This window comes from Argopecten irradians, chromosome 6 (genome assembly GCF_041381155.1).
Source record: "Argopecten irradians isolate NY chromosome 6, Ai_NY, whole genome shotgun sequence".
In the NCBI taxonomy this organism is placed as follows: domain Eukaryota; kingdom Metazoa; phylum Mollusca; class Bivalvia; order Pectinida; family Pectinidae; genus Argopecten; species Argopecten irradians.
In genome coordinates this window covers 40408153-40431518 of record NC_091139.1, presented here as the reverse complement: position 1 = coordinate 40431518, position 23366 = coordinate 40408153, and the positions used below count along the sequence as shown (strand labels likewise).

The following is a 23366-nucleotide window of genomic DNA, read 5'->3' as shown; positions in this document are numbered from 1 at the left end:
ATTTCAAAAACCTTCTTCTGAAATTCTGGAAATGGTAGAATCGAATACTGAAGATGGACCAAAAATTGTGAATTACATAATTCTGGGGTCTCACGTTTCCCCTGGGGAGGGGGTCAAGTTTACTTTAGTTTGTTATTTGTTCAATTTTCATAGGAAATGTTATTAGAATTATTAACCTGAGATATAGCATTTTAACATTCATATCAGTCCTTGCTGACCCCCTGGCGGTCCAGAGGGGTTTGGCCAAACAGGGTCAAAATTCCAAAAAATCTTCTTCCGAGTTCACAGGTTTGATGGAAACAAATACTCTTTATAGATTAAAAAGTCAAATTTATAAAATCATTGACCGTCTTCAAGGGCCAGTATATTAGTGTTTATATGTCTTTGTTTCATTCTATATCTGAACTCAGGTGACTGTTAAGGCCCATGGGCCTCTTGTTCAAACTTTTGTAATGATTTTTGCAAAACATTTACACTTTTTGGGAGGGAAAAAAAACGAAAATGAAACATTGCTCTTTGTCTTCTCATTTCACCCTGTAAAAGGGTGTTTTCCACAATTTTACTCTCAGGACATATCTGTATGTGTAAACTAATTTCGAAATTAAAATGCAGGAAAACAGTTTTTGGGTGACCTAAAATATTGAGGGCAGTTAGCTACGGATCACTTCTTTGTTTAAAATTGATTCCAGAGTTCGATTTAAGTTAAAAATAATATATATAGTGATAATTTCACATGCTAAATGCAATGGTAACACCTTTGAAAATATTGGTTGCCAGGGTAGCAAAGAAGTGCTCTGATAATTTGAAATTTAATTTGTCAGAATTAAGAGAAATTGGTATAATAAAGAGATTATGAGATATGCTAAATAACATGATATTACTTTCAAAAAGATCGGTTACCATGGAAACAAAATGGAGGCCCCATTTTGGTTGCAATTTAGATGTTATCAGATTTACAATTGCAAGTGAAATTTGGTATATGGGATTTTGAAGTACCGTATTCAACCCAGTAAGCATCCATGTCCCTATAAGCGCCCCTCCCCCTTTTTGAGGCCTCCATTTCATTATTGCCCAGGCATAAATAAAGACCAAAATACACAAAACTGTATAGATTTGCAATAATTTCGTCTTATACACTTTTTCATTTTTTTTTTTTTAATTTTTTAAGCGCCCTAGGCACTTATGGGGTCAAATACGGTATGCTAAATAAGATACTTAGCAGTTTTGAAATACTTTGCTGCCATGGTAAAGAAATCAATGTCCCTAATTGGTTAAAATTCATATTGTAACACATTTCATTTAAAAATATTTTTTCTTTTCCGCTCTTTAATCTATATATTTGTAATGCAATTTGAAAAAGTTTTATTGACGGAGGAAAACATCTTTTGAGTTTGAATAGCTGATGACAAAATGCATGTTTTCTTAATTACTATTTGATTTCTGACATTAAAAAAGAGCATATCTAGTTAAGCTTTTTATAATGTTAGGGAAAATGCAATAATAAAAATGCACTAATTTCAGTGTATAAATATGTTAGTTTACATAATTCTATCACTAATTGTTGTTTTATTAGGGTACCTATGGTCAAGTTTGAATTTAATGTCGCCTAGGGCAAATGTTGACTTTTTTAGAAAAAAATATCATTGATTACATTCTAGCATTTGAAAAGCTATTTTCCCGGATTTAATTTTTTTTTTTTTTTTTTTTTTTTTTTTATCTGCTGAAAGATCAGTCTCATGGCCTTTTTTTTTTTTTTTTTTTTTATAATTTAAAAGTGTGGACAAAAATAGATAACATGTCAAATATGTTAAGCAAACCTAAAAACCTTAACATTTATCCCTTGTCAAAATGGATATAAGATAAAGAATAAAACCATTTGCATTAGCAGAAATATTTAAAAAAAAAAATCAAAAATATGTTCAATAGGTGGATACAAGGGGACCCCTTGACAGATACACCCACAATAATGTGAGAAGTTATCTTGTAGGCTCTTAGGCAAAATCGATAAAATATCTCGATAAATATACTAGACCTTTAAAAAAGTCTCTGGGGTCGGGCAGCAGACAAAGCCTATATGCCCTCTCCAATCTCATAGAAACATAGATTTGAAGCTTTCAATAGATTGATACTAAAATCAAGCAAAATTCATTGAAACTTATTTCACATGGAAGTAACTTTCCCATTCAGTAATATAAAAGAAAAAAATCCAAAAAGGAATTATTCTATTTCAACTTAGTTTAACACCAATTTGATTAAAAGTTTGAAATAATATAAGCCTTTTGCCAGTTGAAACGTGATATTTTCAACAAGGTCTTCTATATATGTCTGTGACCTTATATACATATATAGTACATGTAACATCTGTGTTAATTACTTACAAAAGAGTAAGTGAATTTATGTCAAATACAAATTTCAAAATTTTAAAAATGTATTACTTGTACTTGAATGACCTTTTAAGTTAACAGAACATACAATATATTTTGAAAGTTGCATTAGGATGCATCATTTAGGCCTATAATTATATAATTTTCCTGCTCTCTTATCCTAAGATGGTATTTCTAGATCAGTGTGAAATTACATTATAATGTAAATGTATGTCATAATAGCAAAAGAGCACCCAATAATTAAACTGTTGTCGGTTAACAGTGCAGTAAAATTATATATTTTTGTGCATGTTAGAAATAACTTATAAATTTCTTTCCTATGGTTGATTTTCGGTCAAACATTGTTGCTAGATACAATTTGGTATATGTACTATAATCTTTAAACAGAAAAAATAAGAAAACTGTTAATTTGGTATTCTGAGTACTAAAACTTTGCAACATTTTGAGAATTACAAGACCTACAACATTTCGACTTGAAATAATTTTGCCAGTATTGCAAAATTATATTAACATCTATTATTAAAATGAATATGGTTAAGACCCTATAAGTAACAGTCTTCAATTTAATTTCATTTAGTATTTTTACATTATTAAGTGACTTCTAAAAATATTTTGTATCTAAAATACATATAGAGCATTAAAAACCAATGATATATTATTACCAATGAATAAAAGTAAAAATATTTCACCTGGAACTCAAAATGTATATTGAAGGAATTATTTTCCAAAATCCACCAATGTTACCTATGATACTGATTGAAATACAGGTAAATCTCAGGTGACTATACAGGTGAAAATAAAGACAGCTTATATGAAACAGTATATAATTGCCTACCTACCTATTGTTGGTAAATATGTTGGCGTTCAGAGAACACCCCATGAGAAGTTATCTTGTAGGCTCTTAATCCTTTTTAAATAGGCAAAACCGATAAAATATCTCTCATAAAGATGAAATATACCTAGACCTTAACACTGCAATATTTGAATGAACCCCACCTTTAAAGTGAATAGTCGGGCACTTATTTTTCATTTCAAAATATTTTATTAAATTCAAAGATTCAATTTTGGATTGGGCAGCAGACAAAGCCTATATATGCCCTCTCCACATGATTACCGTACATAAATGTATTGTGTATAGAAACTTATTTTTACCGTACATAAATGTATTGTGTATAGAAACTTATTTAAAGCATATCTTTAAAAGCATATTTGCACAGGACTGGATCAATAAAATAATGTATTTTTGTTTTAATAAAGATATTATTATAGATGTCTCAGTAATGAGTAATATTGTCTGAAGTCAAGGCTGGCAACTCTGTCACATGACCTACAGCACCCCACTTCACTTTGAACGATTAAAAAGCACATTTATTCCAACTAACATGTTACAAATTATAGAATTTGACGATGTTTTCTCAGATTTCTCCAGTTGAGTATAAGACATTGAATGATATGTTGAATTAAAGATAAATATTACTGAAATATGGTTGTGTATAATTTGTAACATGTTAATTCCAATAAATGTGCTTTTTAATCGCTTAAAGTGAAGTGGGGTGCCGTAGGTCACGTGATTAAGTTGCCATCACTATGTTATTTTATCACCAAGACATGCTATCAGATTATCTTTTTAGTCTGCAAATACCCCTGGTCTAAATGTGTTCATGTATATCAAAACGGCAGACAAGTTCTGCTATGTTGTCCAGTGGAAAAGCTCAGTGTAAAAATTTCCTCATAAGCAATTACACTGGATATATTTACACTATTCTTACCAACTTTAGCCTTTAGACTATTCACTTAAAGGATGACGTATCAATATTACACTGGATCCTTATACGCACTGTCTTTCAGATACGAATTAAATACTGGGATAAGTAGTTACTCCAACAGTGTAGACAAGATATGTATGTTCTGCTTCGTACCTTATCCGTTCATAAATTATTTCATTTCTGAATATTTCATTTGAAATAAGAACACAAGACTGATATTCTTTTGAAGACTGTATTAATTTTGCTGCCTGACTGGTGTAAGTGGACGCGTAAAATGTACATATCTGAGTCCTAAGGCCTTTTGTGAAACCAAGCGAGCCACCCAACCTGAAAAATCCTGCAGTGCAGGTTAGCAGGAGGTGCACCAGCACTCAATGCTTAAGATTTCAAATACTGGATTTAAGAAGGCCGTGAAAAGGAAAATGTGACCGAATGAGATACTGAAGTCTTTATTGAACAGTCTTTGGATTTAAGAAGGCCGTGAAAAGGAAAATGTGACCGAATACTAAAGTAAATAAAATAAATACTAAAGTCTTTATTGAACAGTCTTAAAACGAAAGAAATATCCAGTGGCACGTATATACACTGTAACCTCCAAAACATTTCTGTATCGTTAGGTCCAATATATGCTGGTCCTCCAGGATCTTACACAAAGACTAGAACGCTGCAACTTATATACACAGAAATCATTCCAAATTCTACAACAGAAAAAACATTATTAGTTCCTGCACAAATTTATTTATAAACAAAAGTGAAACTGCATAGGGAGAAGACCTATATAGGAAATGCCTGCTGTCTGATCACTTCGAGATTTGTCAATAAATTGTTTGAAATTGAATTTGAACACTAGCACATTAATATAAAACAAACATTCTAAAGAAATAATAAAACATATAGGTCGATGACATGAACCCTACAAATGCACATACTTCGTGTGCCTAATGCATACATCTACCAGACTCATTATAATTAAATTATAAGGAAACAAAATTTTTTGACTGTATATCTATAAGAACTAAATATAACACCATACATATACAAATCAATCTGGAATTTGTAGAAGTTCACAAATTTACCATGTGTCCGAATATTTTTAACAACATGCCTGATTTCTCACGGACGTCAGACCACTGCTATTCTAATCTTACCATGATCTGATAATATCTACCAGCTTTTAAGGATGCTCTGGTGAAAAATGCGATTTTTTCCTTATGACTTACTTTATTTCTAATATAGATTTCTGGAAATAGGAGTTCATATCAAAGTTGAAAATGGAATAAAAAGAATATGGTTGTGTGGTTATTTTGAGCTATTGCATTGTATGAACCGGATACTTATATGTCGTGAACTATGGTGGAGGCATTTAAGACGAATTTCATTCTATACTGAAATATCATTACGGAAGATTATATAGATAAAAATATGCTCCACCGCTGACAAATAGTATTTTTTCACTATTAAAAACAAGAGCAGACGATTTAATATTTTTCTTAAGTTACAAAAGTTACTTATTTACACCATTACCACCATTGAAAAGTTTGAGCTTCTAATTTTACTTCAAGTTGAAAATATGAAAAATAATTAATTGCATCCCGAAAAAATTCTGTGGCACTATATCCTATATGGAATGAACTACTGAATGCGCATGTACCAAAGGCAAAATAAATTGTTTTATATTATTTTTTTGTTAATTAGACTATTATATACATGATTAAAACACCAATTATTGTTTAAATGATGAACATTATTTATGCTCTGTCGCGGTGGAGCATCTTTAAGCATGTTTAATTTTTTGGAACTTAAAAACTCAAAAACAAAAAGACCTCAAATTTACATAATAGTGATCCCTCTACACTATAATATGCAAGGTGACAATTTTCAGTGCTTCACAAAAAAAAAATTGCTGTTCAAATGAAAACAAATCGTGTTTTTAAAACAACCATAAAAATACACGGTCAGTGCGCTTGATTTTTTATCTAGATACAAAATTTGTTATTTTTTTGTCAGCTTTTCTTCCCAAAAGTTAATATTTCTTTTAACTTCATTAAAATATAAAAAAATAAATCCCAATAGGTTATAATTCCACTTGCTACATATAGAGACACAAAAATCACAAAAACTCTTTGATTAACGCTGTGACTGGAAACGATTTGTACTTGATAGAATTAGGAAACAAGTAACAAAATGTTGAAATTTTGAAACAAAATAATAAGCTTTGTGGAATTAGGGACAGTAGATCAACAAAATATTTTGTAATTTACAACATTGAGATTTTGTATAAAAATATTGTGGAGACAGTACCAATTATACAAAATAGTTAAATTATCAAAGAGACCCAGAGAATATGTACCACTGAATTTCCTATAACAAATACTGTTCCAGTACTGTATGGAACCTGCCTCAAAATTTTCACTCATTTCTCATATACATTAAATTACCATGATCATCATTGATGCTGTCTCCCTCTAAAGAAAATTAAAAACAAATAAAGACGAGTCCTTAAGATGGCAGCTTCATGATAAGAGAGACAACTCGTATAAATTTAATGTATTTATTTCAAAATAACAGTTATAACCTCCATAATCTAACTCTGCGAATTTTTGTTCACAATATATAGATTAAATAATGTTATTTAATTTAGGATTAACGATATTGACATTTAAGTGATATTTAGAAATTAAGGAAGATAACTCCTTAATTGAAAATTGAATCGTTATCAATGACAATGGTATAATTCCTGCTAATACTTGGTCTTGTGTCAAAAATTTTATTTTTGTTTTTAAAAACAAAGTTATATTCTAGAAGACAGATGGTCATAATAGCTAGCTCAAGCCAGTATTTGTAGAAGAATGAAATTTGAACACTTATTTCCAATATTTTCAATTCAATGAACTTACTTTATCTTTTTAAACTTACAAATTAATCATAAATAATACAATTTAGAATTATGGTAATATTATTAACTAAAGAATATATATACAATTTTGAATTTATGGGAATACTATTACCTAAAGAATATAGGAAAGAAGTCCTTTGAGTGAGAATGTGAATTAGTAGTTTTAATGATAGGGTCAGTTTGTACGCGCCTCCCATGTCAGTCCTGTCTAGTCGTTTGTGTCCTGTCAGTTGGGAGGTTTTTCGTCAATGTCTTGTAGAGTTAGTATAAGGATTAAAGAACTTTACTTTTCTATATTCTTCAATTGAATACTATAAAGCGAATTTGGAAAAGAAACTACACAGAAAAAAGCATATCAGATAGTTTGTTTTTTTCAATGGCTATCTTTAAATTTTGCATAACATAGATTATGAGGGGAATTTGGAAGATTTTCATTATAAGAATTATTTTCAAAAATATACTGGTTAATGCAAGAGCTAAAAATGATCCTACTGGCTCTTCTAGGCTAAAACATAACATTAACAAATGTTATTATAATCTGAAATTCTAAATTAATTGAAAAATATTAATACATGTAGTTCAAAATTGGAAAATAAAAGCCGAGAAAAGAATTCAGAATTTCATCTGCAGTAATATAAATGATTATGTACACGAGAGGCTGTCCACAGATGATACTGGCTGTGGGAAGGATATTGATCTTATCAGCCAACCAAACAACTAAAATCTTTGAAATGCATTGATACAGATACTCTGGATCTCTTGTTCCTTACTTGACAAAGTATTAATAAAAATTCAAAACAATGGTAAATAGGAAGGATTTGACTAAAAAGCTACAAGAAAATACTTTTCCTTCTTATCCCTATATTTGATAAAGGAATATCCTATTAGGGTCACGTTCTAGTGACCTTTCGAATTGGCCAATCAAATTTGGAAAGTAAATTTAAAGGTACAAAATAGTTTCAAGCTAAATGTGTTGACGTGTTGTTTCTGATTGATGTAGGTGTAGAAAATGAAAAATAGATCTGAAGTAACACAAGCATTGACACCACCTCTGGAAAACCATTAAGTCTCTTTATTTCACATAAATCTAGTTTTCTCCCTTTACCAAGTGAAGAGAAAATTCAGATCCCTATATGAAAACTGCAGTTTAATTTTACAATATAACTTTTCATGTGAGCTTTACAGCAAATGATTGCAGAAGAAAGATTTAGAAGATTTTAGAATTGTCTGTGTTATAAATATTTATAATATGTTCTCTGTCTACAATAACTAACCTAATAGATTGTGATTGTACATATTACTAAGTTATTTATTAACCAAGTACTTGAATAGTCATTTGTCATTAAAACTACAATCTGACTGAATGTAATATAAAAAAGATGTACTTAAAACAACATGTTTAATAAAATTGCAAAATATTTTGCAAAACACTTTTCTCATGATTTTTTTAATTTTGCATATTATGTGTTTATTATATAAACATTATAATAATGAGATGTTAATATAATAATATTCAATTTTTTGGAAATAAAGACTTTTATCATTACCTGAAAGGAGCTCTGTTGGTCACTAGTGGTCACTATCATGGAACTTCAGCCATTGGTTGTCTCTATCCTGATGGTTGTCTCTATCCTGATGATTGTCGCTATCCTGATGGGTGTCTCTATCCTGATGGTTGTCTCTATCCTGATGATTGTCTCTATCCTGATGATTGTCTCTATCCTGATGGTTGTCTCTATCCTGATGGGTGTCTCTATCCTGATGATTGTCGCTATTCTGATGATTGTCGCTATCCTGATGATTTTCGCTATCCTGATGGGTGTCTCTATCCTGATGGTTGTCTCTATCCTGATGGGTGTCTCTATCCTGATGATTGTCGCTATCCTGATGGGTGTCTCTACCTAATAAAACAAATAAATTAAAATTTTCATAATTTTAATCATTATCATTACAGACGTATTAACAAAAGAGCTCACATCTGGTGGTTTGTTAATAGGTTCCTGGTAATTAACCAGCCTTATTAAATATAGCAATGCCATTACATAACTTTTAGCCCATTTGGCCGCTTTAAATTCTCAAAATCTAGCATTTTTCTCCAATCATGATTGTCCATAGCCATCACTATAATTATAATTCAAAATCAATAAAAACAGCCAATCCATTATTTATTCATATAGTTTATCTTGTCAAAAGGTTTGTTTTTTATTTTAAATACTTCACTCAAACCTATCCTTCCTCTTTCCAATATTCAAGACCTAATTGCAAATGGAAAATATTTTAACATCATCATGATTCTTTAGTCATTTTGTTGGTTTAGCCGAAAGGTGTTTTCCTGAAAGAACTGCAGTTTAATTTAAAAATTCAAATACAACTCTTCATGGCAGTTTTTAGTGAATGAAGTCTGCTTATCACCACAAGCGTCTGTTCTGGTTTTTGAAAAAAAAGATATGTATTTGGATTGCCAGCAAGTGTCACCAAACTAAAACTTAGTCAAGAGCCTCACAGGTCACCAAAAGAGGTCCTTGTGCTGGAGCATTTTTCATATTTCCTAACCCATTCCTTCTCCTTAGCAAGATCTGGTCTACCTGATTTTGGTATCAAAGGATTCTTGTTGGCTATTTCTTCTTCCCTCGAGTCTTCATGTGTTCTCTATTGCTACAGGCTTGTCTTCTTCGCCATCCGATAACCATCTTCGTGTTCAGTTGATACTTATCTTATCGAGTATGTGTTGTTGCAATTTTTGCATATGAATTTTCTGCTTCATTTAGCACTGGAAGCCGACTCATGCCAACTTACCAGCTTTGATTTGTGGACTTTGGTCACAGGTGCCCCATTGGTAATCCAGGCGGGCTTTTTGTTATGACAGTTCCATTTTCTGATTGAAAGACAAAGGTTTTACTGCAATCGCAGAGTCAAATCAATGCAGTTGTCCCCAACAGCACAGCACTACCCATTTAAGTGTCCACGTTAACTATAAGTCGGAAAGGTTGCCGATAATTACGGGGACGGATTACTTATTTTCTGTCTTTCCGTCTAGAAAAGCAACCCCGCCCTAAACCGGTACACTCTAGTTTTTGTTTATCCTTTTGGAGTGGAGCATCGCTGTTAGTGACAAAAGCGGTGAAATTGCCTGCGATTGTCATAAAACCATTCTTCAATCAAATGAAATAATCATTAATAGCCGGACTGAATTATCGTTGTGACAATGATGATCGAGGTTGGCTTTTTGTGATGGCAGTTCAATTTTTATTGAAGAACGAAAGTTCTTCTGCAATCGCACAATGAATTCAATTCAGTTATTACCTACAGTGCAGCACTACCCTTAAAGTGTCCACATGAACTATAAGTCGGAAAGGTTGCCGATAATTGCGGGGACAGATTACTCATTTTCTTTCTTTCCGTCTAGAACAGTAATCCCACCCTAAATCGGTACACCCTAGTTCATGTGGACGCTTTCGGAGTGGTACGCCACTGTTGATGACAAAAACAATGAAATTGACTATGTGATTATTTTTGAACTTCCATTCTTCAGAAAATTGAACTGCAATCACCTAGCCCGCCTGGATTATCATTGCGGCACCTGTGACCAAAGCTTTAGTCACAAGTCAAACCTAATGCCAATCTAAGTGGAAAATAAGATGCAAAAATGGCAACAATATATATTCGATGAGAGAATTTCATACGTCACAAGAAGAGGCATCAATAGGTAGGAGGGGTCCCCTGTCTAACAGAAGAAGCAGCAATGTCATCTTTGCTTGAGAGAATGCATGTGGCCTTATGACTTAAAGTGACATTTTAAGACACAAACATTAACACAGTGACAAATTACGTGCTTTGCAGCAGACAATATTGATAAATTCAACCAGCAGCAGCCACAGCTATAAAACAATGATAAATTTACACAGCAACATTAGCACCACCCTTTCGTATTTAACCCTCTTACTAAATGAATGTTTAAATAAACTTAATATTACTTAAAAAGATCTTCAATCAGATGTACTGTATTGGACCCAATAAGCTCCCAGGGCGTTTAAAAAGTTGAAAAAGTGAAAAGGTGCTTAATAAGATGAAATTATAGTTATGTGTAGTCTAGGTCTTTATTTACATTGAAATTTAAAGCCTCAAAAAGGAGAAGGGGCACTTATAGGGACATTAAATATCAATTTTTCTCAAGGATGCACTTTATGGTTTCTTAGACAAAAACCTAACAAAAAATTATCAAAATTTCCCCATTTTCCTTATTTATGTATATTTTGGATGGTAACCATGGCAGCTAAACTTGCAAGACCAGAAAACTTTCATTGCAAATAAAGGCCCACTTATACCTTTCTGAAACGACTTTTAACTTTTAAAATAGAAATGTTTATTTTCATAACTCGGTCGTCTTATGTTTCCTGCCATCATCCTAATTACAGAGTGTTAGTTACCTATCACTGCCCCAGACGCCAAACCAGCGAAATGAATCTTCACTGTTAACATAGATTACGGAAGGAATCTTGCATTTTTTGGCTTTGTAACCTCATCTTAGGCCATCAATATACATTTTCTGATGTTATTGTTGTTTTAAAAAAGATTTTTTGTTTCAGAAAGGTAGTGGGCCTTACAACAATTTGAAATGCATGTACTAAATAACAGTTTTGCAAAACTGACAGATTTGGGGGGCCAACAGGGCCCAAACCATAGTCATTTGTTAAATTCCTACCAGAACGTGGTTTGAAAAAGTTGATTGTTGATGGCTGGACACTGGACACCGGGGTATCACATAAGCTCAGCTTGGTCCTTCGGAGAACCATCTTAGTCCAGTAAAGATAGGGTGTTACCCCAAAATAATTGCAACAGAATTTTTTCTTTGTTTTTCATACAGATCTGACTTTGTTTTATACAAGAAAAAAAGTCGCCACAAATAAAAATTTGGTTAAGTGTTTTTCTTGACCCCCAAGAAATCAGAAAAATAGGGATATTTACATAATTTGCCAACTTTGAAGCCAAATATAAACTTACATGGTTATCATGAAATACTAGAAAATTAATGTATGACAAGAACGTTATAAGGACAGCACAGATTGCCAAAAATATAAGTTGAAATCAACACAGGAAAAAAGTATGACAGCATGAAAATTGCATAGTTATGTCCTTGCAACAGCCAAATATGCTTTTGTTGGATTGTTAAGATAAAAAAATTGTTAGTATCAACAATACCATTGATACTCATTTTGGTGGAATCTTTTTGAATAGAACTTGTTGATTAAAGGCTTTAAAAGTAAAACATTTTACTTTCACTATCTGAGATAATATGGTTGCTCAAAGTTCGTCTTTTGGCCTTTTCCAAGGACATTTTGAAGTCTAAATTGAATAATATGTCTTTTTCATTCAAGAATTATTCAGTAAGTACCGTCTCAAGTGTTTAGATAGTTATTAATTCAGATTCTATGTAGGCTATACTCACCTAAAAGAGACTACTATATCAAGATATCCCCAAATATAAAAGACGTGAGGTCGATCAAATCCTCATTTAGTGCCAATTTGACTAAACTTCTCTAATCGGCTAAGTCCTTAAGTTGAAATGTCAAAAATGTGAATATCTATTTTGTGACTAATCAGATTGCAAAATCCTTTGGCAGATATTACCACCATAATGGAGCGCTCTTTATAAAGTGAGATTGAAGTTTCTTTTTTATCAAATATTTGCATAAGTCAGTTTTTCATTTTTCCATAATGGAACTGGATGGGGTTATATGATTTTCAATGAGATAAAGGAACAAAACAAAAGTTCAAGTTCAATTTTATAGCTGAACATCATCACAGTTCTGATTTATTTACTGGCAAAATTTTATGACAAACGAATAAAGCATATTCGAAAAATTAAGATTTTTGTATTGCAGATTTATGGACTTAGACATACATTGTATTTTGGTATTCAGCCAAATTGACGTGATAGGAAGTTTTTACTACTAAATAAGATGTGCATATTTATACCGTTTTTACAACAAATGATCAAAATAACAAGTAAAAAATATACAAAAAAGGATATAACATATTTGGAAGCATTTGCTTTTTTATATTCCGAAATATTAACTACCAAAATGGGTGTTTTGTCAAAAATCTAAGTATAAAACACTTCAAATTGGCACGATCAGTCAACTTAAAATGTTAATATTTAGGTTTTTCTAGCTAATGTATTATCGATCATGCATTAATATCAAAGAAAATGTAATTCTTTAAGGCATAAAACATCAACTGATATTGTTCAGGGTAAGATTTTATAAATATTTGCAACTAAAAAGAACAAAAACGTTAATGCTAGCTAAATTCAAAAGGTTTTGAGCCGTTTTCATCCTTCTTTATTCCTTGAATTGACTGAAACTATTGTATCATTTCAACTTATTTGTACTAACCTAAAGTTTGTCTTGCTATATACCCGATTTTATATTTCAAGTATTGCAAAAATAGCATATATTGTCAAGTGTATTATATAAGTGGTCAAAAGTGTAATTTCTATACAATGTATATTTTCTTATTTTTCGGGTGTTGAAAAAAACGACTTTCCGAACATATGATTTTTGGCGACTTTTTTTCATGGTAAAATACTAAGATCCTCCAACCCAAAAAGCAGAAAACAAATTCTGTTGTAATTATTTGGAGGTTAGGCCTCTATTTTTCGTATTTTTACTGGACCATCTGTAGAACTCTATTACTAGTAGCGATTTAAAGGAGTTACCAATTGCCTCACCTCTCCCCTGCGCCAAGGATGTTTAAGGCCAATTTTGGTTAAAGAGGACTTGATGTGTAGGTCATTGTAAAGTGTAAACTGGTCAAACTAACATTCCTAGTACATGCTATTAACACTACTGACTAGTAAAGATGATGTGTATGTCATTGTAAAATGGAAACTGGTCAAACTAGCATTCCTAGTACATACTATTAACACTACTGACTAGTAAAGATGATGTGTATGTCATTGTAAAATGGAAACTGGTCAAACTAGCATTCCTAGTACATGCTATTAACACTACTGACTAGTAAAGATGATGTGTATGTCAGTGTAAGTACAAGCTATTAACACTACTGACTAGTAAAGATGATGTATATGTCATTGTAAGTACAAGCTATTAACAGTACTGACTAGTACAAGATGATGATAGTATGTCATTGTAAGTACAAGCTATTAACACTACTGACTAGTAAAGATGATGTGTATGTCAGTGTAAGTACAAGCTATTAACACTACTGACTAGTAAAGATGATGTATATGTCATTGTAAGTACAAGCTATTAACAGTACTGACTAGTAAAGATGTTGTGTATGTCATGTAAGTACAAGCTATTAACACTACTGACAGTAAAGATGATGTTATGTCAGTGTAAGTACAAGCTATTAACACTACTGACTAGTAAAGATGATGTATATGTCATTGTAAGTACAAGCTATTAACACTACTGACTAGTAAAGATGATGTATATGTCATTGTAAGTACAAGCTATTAACACTACTGACTAGTAAAGATGATGTGTATGTCAGTGTAAGTACAAGCTATTAACACTACTGACTAGTAAAGATGATGTATATGTCATTGTAAGTACAAGCTATTAACAGTACTGACTAGTAAAGATGATGTATATGTCATTGTAAGTACAAGCTATTAACACTACTGACTAGTAAAGATGATGTGTATGTCATTGTAAGTACAAGCTATTAACACTACTGACTAGTAAAGATGATGTGTATGTCATTGTAAGTACAAGCTATTAACACTACTGACTAGTAAAGATGATGTATATGTCATTGTAAGTACAAGCTATTAACAGTACTGACTAGTAAAGATGATGTGTGTATGTCATTGTAAGTACAAGTACAGTAAAGATGTTGTGTATGTATTGTACACAAGCTATTAACACCACTGACTAGTAAAGATAATGACATAGTTATAACATATATCCTGTGGACTTACTAAACTGATATTTACAATATTTTTGTTTATTTTGCCAAAATTTACGAACAACACAACGATCTTCGAGTAAACAGTATACAGTTGTTTTATGCCTTATCAGTCAACAGTCAAAACTCTTTTTCCCCCCGAGGGGTTGGTCCCAACACCGAGGGGGAAATAGTTTTGACTGTTGACTGATAAGGCACGAAACAAATGTTTTGTTACCTGATCCACAATCTTAAACTAATCACACCTTCTGACGAGAAAGACTTTTGTTGAAAGAATACCTGGGTCCAGCTCGCCAGTGTTTATGATAAGAACTAAGCACATACAAATGTTCCTTACTGGTAAACAGTCAAACTACTGATGGTTGTCCGTATCCTGATGATATCCCGATGGTTGTGGCTATCCTGATGGATCAAAAACGTCCAGATGCTGGAGCTGTTATTCGGGTTAAAATAGGGATATCATTAGTATGGTTGAAAACATATGATATAATAAACAAGAGGCCCAAAGGGCCCATATTGCTCATCTGGTTTTTTTTAAGTACATGTAATACACAAATGTAGAAGACTTTTGACTTTTACTTATAACTATAGTATAGGTAGTGTACTACATGGAAATGTGAACAACTGAAATAAACTTTAAGATCAGGGGAAGATAACTCATATTCTCGATCCCCACACGACATTTTTGGATTTCCTATCAAAAACCATCCAGAACTGAATATTTAAGCAAAGCAATGTTCCAGAACTGGCTCAATACCATGGATATATAACTTTGTAACAAAACAATATCATAAAGAAAATAACACAGAGAAAAATAAAATAAAACTTATCTTACACCCACATATTGATGTAAACTAGTCAATTACATGATCTAACAGTGAAAGCATTACAATAATCACCTCTAAATTTACACCACCTGACTTCTAAATCAGCCCCTTCACCCAAGACCTACAGACAGTGAAGGGAGATAACTCCAATTTCACTCATCTATTCACTTGAAAAAAATAATACCACTGATAATTTAACCAAAAAAGTATATAAGAGTAATATGATATATATATGTATAAAAGACAAATTATACTCACAATTTAATGCTCAGGTCATTTATGGAAAGGTAACTCTGTCTAGTGTTTTCATGAAATGAGATAACTTCCCTTGGAGGTGTCTCCAAGTTGGGAATAGGCTGTTAAAACTTGTCTGCCCAAAAGATACTATTTTCAAAGCACAGCTGAAAAAGAAGAAATGAATGATTCAATGACTAAAATGAATTCGTGAAAGTAGATGCTTAATGATCACAAAAAACAGAAAGTGTTTTATAGAGATTGATTAGGTTTTCATGGTCATTAAAGGATGTATCAGTTACTTGTGGGAACCCAGAATACCCCAATAAAAACCACCGACCTACAGCTTGAACCTATAATCTATTCATGACCGGTCTTTAACACTAAAGATTGAAAAAGAAGACTGTACTGGATGTCTTACAAAACCAAACAACACTACCCATTTGACCAAAATCCCCCAAATTTACATTGTCGTTACCAAGACAGGAAGGCCTCCGCATTAAAAAAAAAACAACTACCAAATATGTATAAGTACATGCAAAATACCTTCAACATTCGATTTTGAGTCAAAAATTTGCAGATTGGTTCAGGCAAATGGTGTCCAGTGACCCTGAATGAAGAAAACATCATATCTGGTTTTCATCCTATAGAGACCGCAGAACCAAATGATTTCCCATAGACGACAATTATAATATTTGCCACTGTCCAGGTTAAATGGAGTTTTCAAGTCTGGTCACCAATCATTAATTTTTGATGAAGCTCTGCTAATCACACTATCCAGGAATGTCTGCTCTCGGGTGTCACTGTCCTTATGGTTGTCACTATCTTCATGGTATCCTGAAAATATGTAATATTTGAAATAACTATGACATCTTGACACATGGTCTTTTTTTTTATTTACAAACTTTTTTTTTTGGGATTGTTTTTTTTATTTTTTTTTTTTTTTCATAAAAACATATAACAATAATCACATCTAAATTTACACCATCTGACTTCTAAATCAGCCCCTTCACCCGAGACCTACAGACAATGAAGGGAGATAACTCCAATTTCACTCATCTATTCACTTGAAAAAATTAAATTAATACCACTGATACCAGAATACCCCAATAAAAACCACCGACCTACAGCTTGAACCTATAATCTATTTTCATGACCGGTTTTTAACACTAAAGATTGAAAAAGAAGACTGTACTGGATGTCTTACAAAACCAAACAACACTACCCATTTGACCAAAATTCCCCAAATTTACATTGTCGTTACCAAGACAGGAAGGCCTCCGTATTAAAAAACAAGAGGCCCATAGGCCGTAACGGTCACCTGATTTCAGATACAGAATGAAACAAAGACATGCATATAAACACTATATATTGGCCCATCAGGCCCTTGAAGTCAGTCAGTGATTTTATAAATTTGACTTTTTAATCTATGAAGATTATGTGAATTCAGAAGAAAGATTTTTGAAATGTTATCCATTTGGACCCCTTTTGGCCCCGCCCCTCTCGTCCCTGGGGATCGGCCAAGACCAATATGAATATGATGTTAAAATGCTGTGTCAGGCTAATAATTCTAACCCAGATTGACTAATTTCCTATGAAAACTAAGCAAATAATGTTCTTAAATGTGTTTTTCCTTTATAAACTATAGTAAATTTGACCCCCTCCCCAGGGGAAAATCTGAGATCCCAGGACCATGAAATTCACAATTTTTTGTAAAGGGCCTTAAGACCTTCCAATCTATCAAGAGTATCTGGGTCCATCAAATCTGTGAATTCAAAAAGAAGATTTTTGAAATTACCACTTTGACCCCTTTTGGCTCCGCCCCTCTGGCCCCTGGGGGTCAGCCATGAACAATATGGATATGATGTTAAAATGCTATCTCAGGCTAATAATTCTAACCCAGTTTGACTAATTTCCTATGAAAAATAGGCAAATAATGTTCATAAATGCGTTTTCCCTATATAAATTATAGTAAACTTGACCCCCTCCCCAGGGGGAAACGTGAGACCCCAGTGTCATATAATTCACAATTTTTGTAAAGGACCTTAAGACCTTTCTATTTATGAAAAGTATTTGATTCTACCAGTTCCAGTATTTCAGAAGAAGATTTTTGAAGTTTTAGCCTATTTGACCCCTTTTGACCCCGCCCCTAAGGCCCCTGGGGGTCAGTCATAGAAAATTTGTTAATAGTATTAAATGGTCATCTCATACTGATAATTCTGACAACATTTGATTCATTTCCTATTACAAATGACCAAATAATGCGCAAAAATGTGTTTTCCCAATATAAACTATAGTAAACTTAACCCCCTCCCCAGGCGGAAACTAGAGACCCCAGTGTCATATAATTCACAATTTTTGTAAAGGACCTTAAGACCTTTCTATCTATGAAGAGTATTTGATTCTACCAAATCTGTGAGTAGAGAAGAAGATTTTTGAAATTTTACTCAATTTTACCCCTTTTGGCCCCTCCCACAGCCCCCTGGAGGGTGGGGACCATATAATTCACAATTTTGATTGGCCTTATGCCTAAGAAGGTTTCTGCAAAATTTCATTGAAATTGCTTCAGCAGTTTTGGAGAAGAAGTCGAAAATGTAAATTGTTTACGGACATACGACGGACGACGCACGACGCACGACGACGGACAAAAGGCGATTAGAATAGGTCACTTGAGACTTCGTCTCAGGTGACCTAAAAACAACTACCAAATATGTATAAGTACATGCAAAATACCTTCAACATTCGATTTTGAGTCAAAAATTTGCAGATTGGTTCAGGCAATTGGTGTCTAGTGACCCTGAATGAAGAAAACATCATATCCGGTTTTCATCCTATAGAGACCGCAGAACCAAATGATTTCCCATAGACGACAATAATAATATTTGCCACTGTCCAGGTTAAATGGAGTTTTCAAGTCTGGTCACCCATCATTAATTTTTGATGAAGCTCTGCTAATCACACTATCCAGGAATGTCTGCTCTCGGGTGTCACTGTCCTTATGGTTGTCACTATCTTCATGGTATCCTGAAAATATGCAATATTTGAAATAACTATGACATCTTGACACATGGTCTTTTTTTTGTATTTACAAACTGGTTTTTTTATTTACAAACTTTTTTTTTTATTTACAAATTTTTTTTTTTTTTTTTTTTTTTTTTTTTGTTTTTTTTTGTGTTTTTTTTTTTTTTTTTTTTTTTTTGTTTTTTTTTTCATAAAAACATATTTTAATACCCCAGAACATTTGAAGGCTGCCAAGGTTGGGGCCTTGGGGTCAGCCTTTTAAATATAAATAGATGTCCCCTCGCAGGGGGGCTCTCATTCAACGCACAATGCTTTCTTCTCTGTCTTTCTTTCACTCTCTCTCTCTCTTTCTTTTCCCTCTTTCTCTCTCTTTCTCTATCTCTCTTTCTTTCTCTTTCTTTCACTCTCTCTCTCTCTTTCTTTTCCCTCTTTCTCTCTCTCTTTCTCTATCTCTCTTTCTTTCTCTTTCTTTCACTCTCTCTCCCTTTCTCTCTTTCTATCTCTCTCTCTCCCTCTCTCTCGCTTTCTCTCTCTCTCTCTCTCTCCTTCTTTCTTCCTTTCTTTCTTTCTTCATGTATTTAAATACATGTGGCACTTTTATACTCCCTTTCATTCCTTTGTTTTACATACAATTTATTACAATGTCTCTTCCTGTCGTCCAAGATTTAGATGGCTATGGGTGAGAGTGGAATTGCCAGTGGCGATGGGAGGGTGGGGGGGGGGGGGGAAAGGATGGAGGGATGGAGGGGGGAACAGGGGGGATGGGGTTGGAGGGCAAATGGAAAATATTTACTATAAGTTAACATTATAATTTATTTGGTTGACCCCAATGGTCAGGATAAAGATCATGCTTTATCCGTTGTTTGTCATGGGAGGGGAGGGGGAGGTTGGGGGGGGTTGGGAGGGGGGAGGTGGGAGGGGGTAGGAGGGCAAATGGAAAATATTTACTATAATTTAACATGATAATTTATTAGGTTGACCCCAATGGTCAGGATAAAGATCATGCTTTATCCGTTATTTGTCATGGGAGGGGAGGGGGAAGGTTGGGAGGTTGGGAGGGGGGGGGGGGGGAGAGGGGGTAGGAGGGCAAATGGAAAATATTTACTATAATTTAACATGATAATTTATTATGTTGACCCCAATGGTCAGGATAAAGATCATGCTTTATCCATTGTTTGTCATGGGAGGGGAGGGGGGAGGTTGGGAGATTGGGAGGGGGGAGGGGGGAGAGGGGGTAGGAGGACAAATGGAAAATATTTGCTATAATTTAACATGATAATTTATTATGTTGACCCCAATGGTCAGGATAAAGATCATGCTTTATCCGTTGTTTATCATACCCTATTTATAAACTATATTTTGAACACATTTTGAACTTCTACCAATGTAATTAGCTAAAAACGTGTCTGATATCATCTGACATGGTCCTTATCAAGAGTTATCATTCTTCAGTTTTATCCGAGACCCAAAATGGCCACCAATTCTGTCATATTGAAAACAGATTTTGAACTTCTCAAGTTCTACAAGAGCAATTTAGCTGAAAATTGTGTGAAATGATCCCTAAATGGTCCCGACCAAGTATTGTTATTTTGCGGGTCAATCAGAAATCCAAGATGGCCACTACAGCATCCATATCTAAAATATTTTAAACTACTTCTCAAGTTCCACTGGTGCAATTTAGCTGAAACTTGCATAAAATGATCCTGACATGGTTTGGAACATATGTTGTTATTTTGGGAATTAAACCAAAAAACCAAAAACGCCTGCTTTGACCCCCATCTTATAAGCAAACTTTGAACTTCTTTTCAAGTTCGATCAATGCAATTAAGCTAATGATCCTGAAATGGTCCTAACCAAGTGTTCTTTAAACACATTTTAAACTTCAAGGATGGGCGCAAAAGTCATCATCTTGAAAGTCTTTTATTCAAATCTTTTCCTAGTTCTCTGGTGCCAAGATTGTCCGATGACCATTAATTAGGGCCATTCATTTTTTTTTTTTTTTTGCAAAAAAATTCAAATCCCATGTTGGGTATACTAGTTGCCAGGTACTAGCCGCTGGCTGGGGTTTTCTCTCGATCCACCTTTGACCCTGGCATGTACATGTACATAAATGACCTTGGCTGTTAATAAGACATAAAACAAATCAAATCAATTATTTACATTTTTTTAACAGGTCAACTGAGAGTGTACATGTAGAAAGTAGTGGTTAGAATGTTAAATACTATAAATGTGCGCTGTGTTTGTGCTGGGGTCTTCGTGAAAGCTATGGAATTAATAAGGTACATATTTAATACTGTGTTTGCCTTACAGGAAGGATGTTAGAATTGTACCTGTTGCTCCTTTTGCATGGTCGTAAAAAGGCGAGTTTTAGGAACCTACTATCTAAAGCATCATTTCACAATTCATCGTCAACAAATTGATATATACCTTCTACGCTCCTTGTACACACGCCTGCAAGCGGACAAGGGTGATTTCAATACCAATATTACTATAAATTCAGCGCCCTGCTAATCTATTTCGCCGAAGCCTGTAGTTGATAAAAATGCTTTATTTGGAACATAATAATTTATTGTTTATACATGTAATATTATCTTACTCATACATCACCAAACACAAGAATATTCGGTTAATATTACATGTGTACATGTTATCTAGAACAGAATACGAGGCCACAGTACAGTTTCCCCATCTACATTATTATAAGTACATCATGCTCACATTTTAATAATCCGAATCATAACCTTCAATAGCCTACTCCTACACTACAACCTTAAACATATATATGCTATAATTTACACAATGTTAATGGATTACATAATAAACTTTTATTATATGTGAGTCAGTGGGTATTTTTACCTCGTCAGATATATTATAGTCATTATACAGGTGACAAAGTTTACAAATACATCTGTTAGAAAGATACCGCTCCTGCATTAAAGATTTAAAACAACGATTTTAATTTTCCGGTGGGATCAGTCATGGCATGTGTTTGATGTCAAGCTGTCATCCCAAACTGATAATTTCAATTAAACATACACTAATTCCTGATATAATTAAAACAAACTTTGCTCGAAAGAGTTATTTTACTTATCTTGTATAATAGGAAACTTATCCTATTAACTTTTACAGCATTTAAAAGCCAATATCATGCAGTTTGAAGGTCCAGAAAAGATTTCGAAATTAACCAAATTAGCTGTGTAAATTGATAAAGAAACAAAAAGGTTTACAAATTATTTAAAGACCAACATTTTTATGGAATAGCTGAAGAAATGACAACTTTCCGTCCAAAGAAAGTAAATAACTTCCAAGCCGCAATAAAAACACTGTTCAATCTATATATTTACATAAATTAGTCTATTTTTACATGTTCGTGATCAAATTTAAGACAATGTTGGTTGCTTAGCTGGGTAACTACGGTAGTCAGGATGGCCGTCGATATAGTTTCGATTGTTGAATTTTATAGCTGCAGTTTGATTTTAAATATAACAATGACACCTTTCAATTATTTTTAAAATATGTTGTTTTTTTTGTTCAATTTGATAATATATTAATAATATCCATTTCGAATAAAAATTGAGATTGTATTGTTGTCAGGGTAGTGATGCGGTCCGAAGTGGAGCCATCCTCGATACTCCAGGGCTTCCGATCACTTACGATCTCTACACGTAGAGATCGTAAGTGATCGGAACCCCTGGAATATCGAGGATGAAGTGGAGCGAGCCGCCATATTTGATTTCCAATCGAGGAAAGTTACTGTGATATAGCCTATTGATGGTATGACCGTTGAGCTGTTCAATGCTTGTCATGTATGTATCGGTCTAAGAACGCGATTTAGACTAAATTCTTCATAGCCATGACATTTATTTCATTGTACGGAATATATACAAGTGTTTGCGTGTGTGTAGGCATATTTTGAATGCAAAGACGTGGCTATTTAAAGCTGATGATACTGTTTCGGATAGGCTACCTGTTATGTTTTTTTCTGGAAACCTGTATATGATCTGTCAACCTATTGTTCGCTTAGACGCTCCCAGAATTGTTCACCGACAATCAGATGTTCTGTACACACATGTGACATATAGTCATATACATCTGACGTAACTATGGGATTTCCCGAACATTCCTGAGGAAAGCCCCACCCTCCCCACCCCGGTTGTAGCCCCGACCAGCAATTCATTTTGTAGTTTATTACCGTTACAATGCTTATTTAATTGGATATAATAAACATTGTGAATTGTTATTTTGAAATTCGTCAACTTATGACGCAAAATATTATCGAAGCGTGAACTAGAAGTAGTCCGAA

At 33.4% G+C, this 23366-nt stretch overlaps 1 long non-coding RNA gene across 3 annotated transcripts; it reads right to left on the bottom strand.

Annotated features, from left to right (window-relative positions):
* Positions 1-4368: 4368 nt before the first annotated feature.
* LOC138325883 (uncharacterized) lies at positions 4369-19941 on the bottom strand. 3 transcript variants are annotated; one of them, XR_011208832.1, is made up of 7 exons: positions 18776-19941; positions 16589-16879; positions 16067-16209; positions 15306-15414; positions 9632-10770; positions 8594-8947; positions 4369-4848 (listed from the first exon to the last, which is right to left on the bottom strand). It is a non-coding gene; the product is annotated as an uncharacterized lncRNA (long non-coding RNA). The 3 variants fall into 3 exon arrangements; XR_011208831.1 differs by having other exon boundaries at positions 15319-15414; positions 18776-19940; XR_011208833.1 differs by lacking the exon at positions 15306-15414 and having other exon boundaries at positions 18776-19940.
* Positions 19942-23366: the final 3425 nt, after the last annotated feature.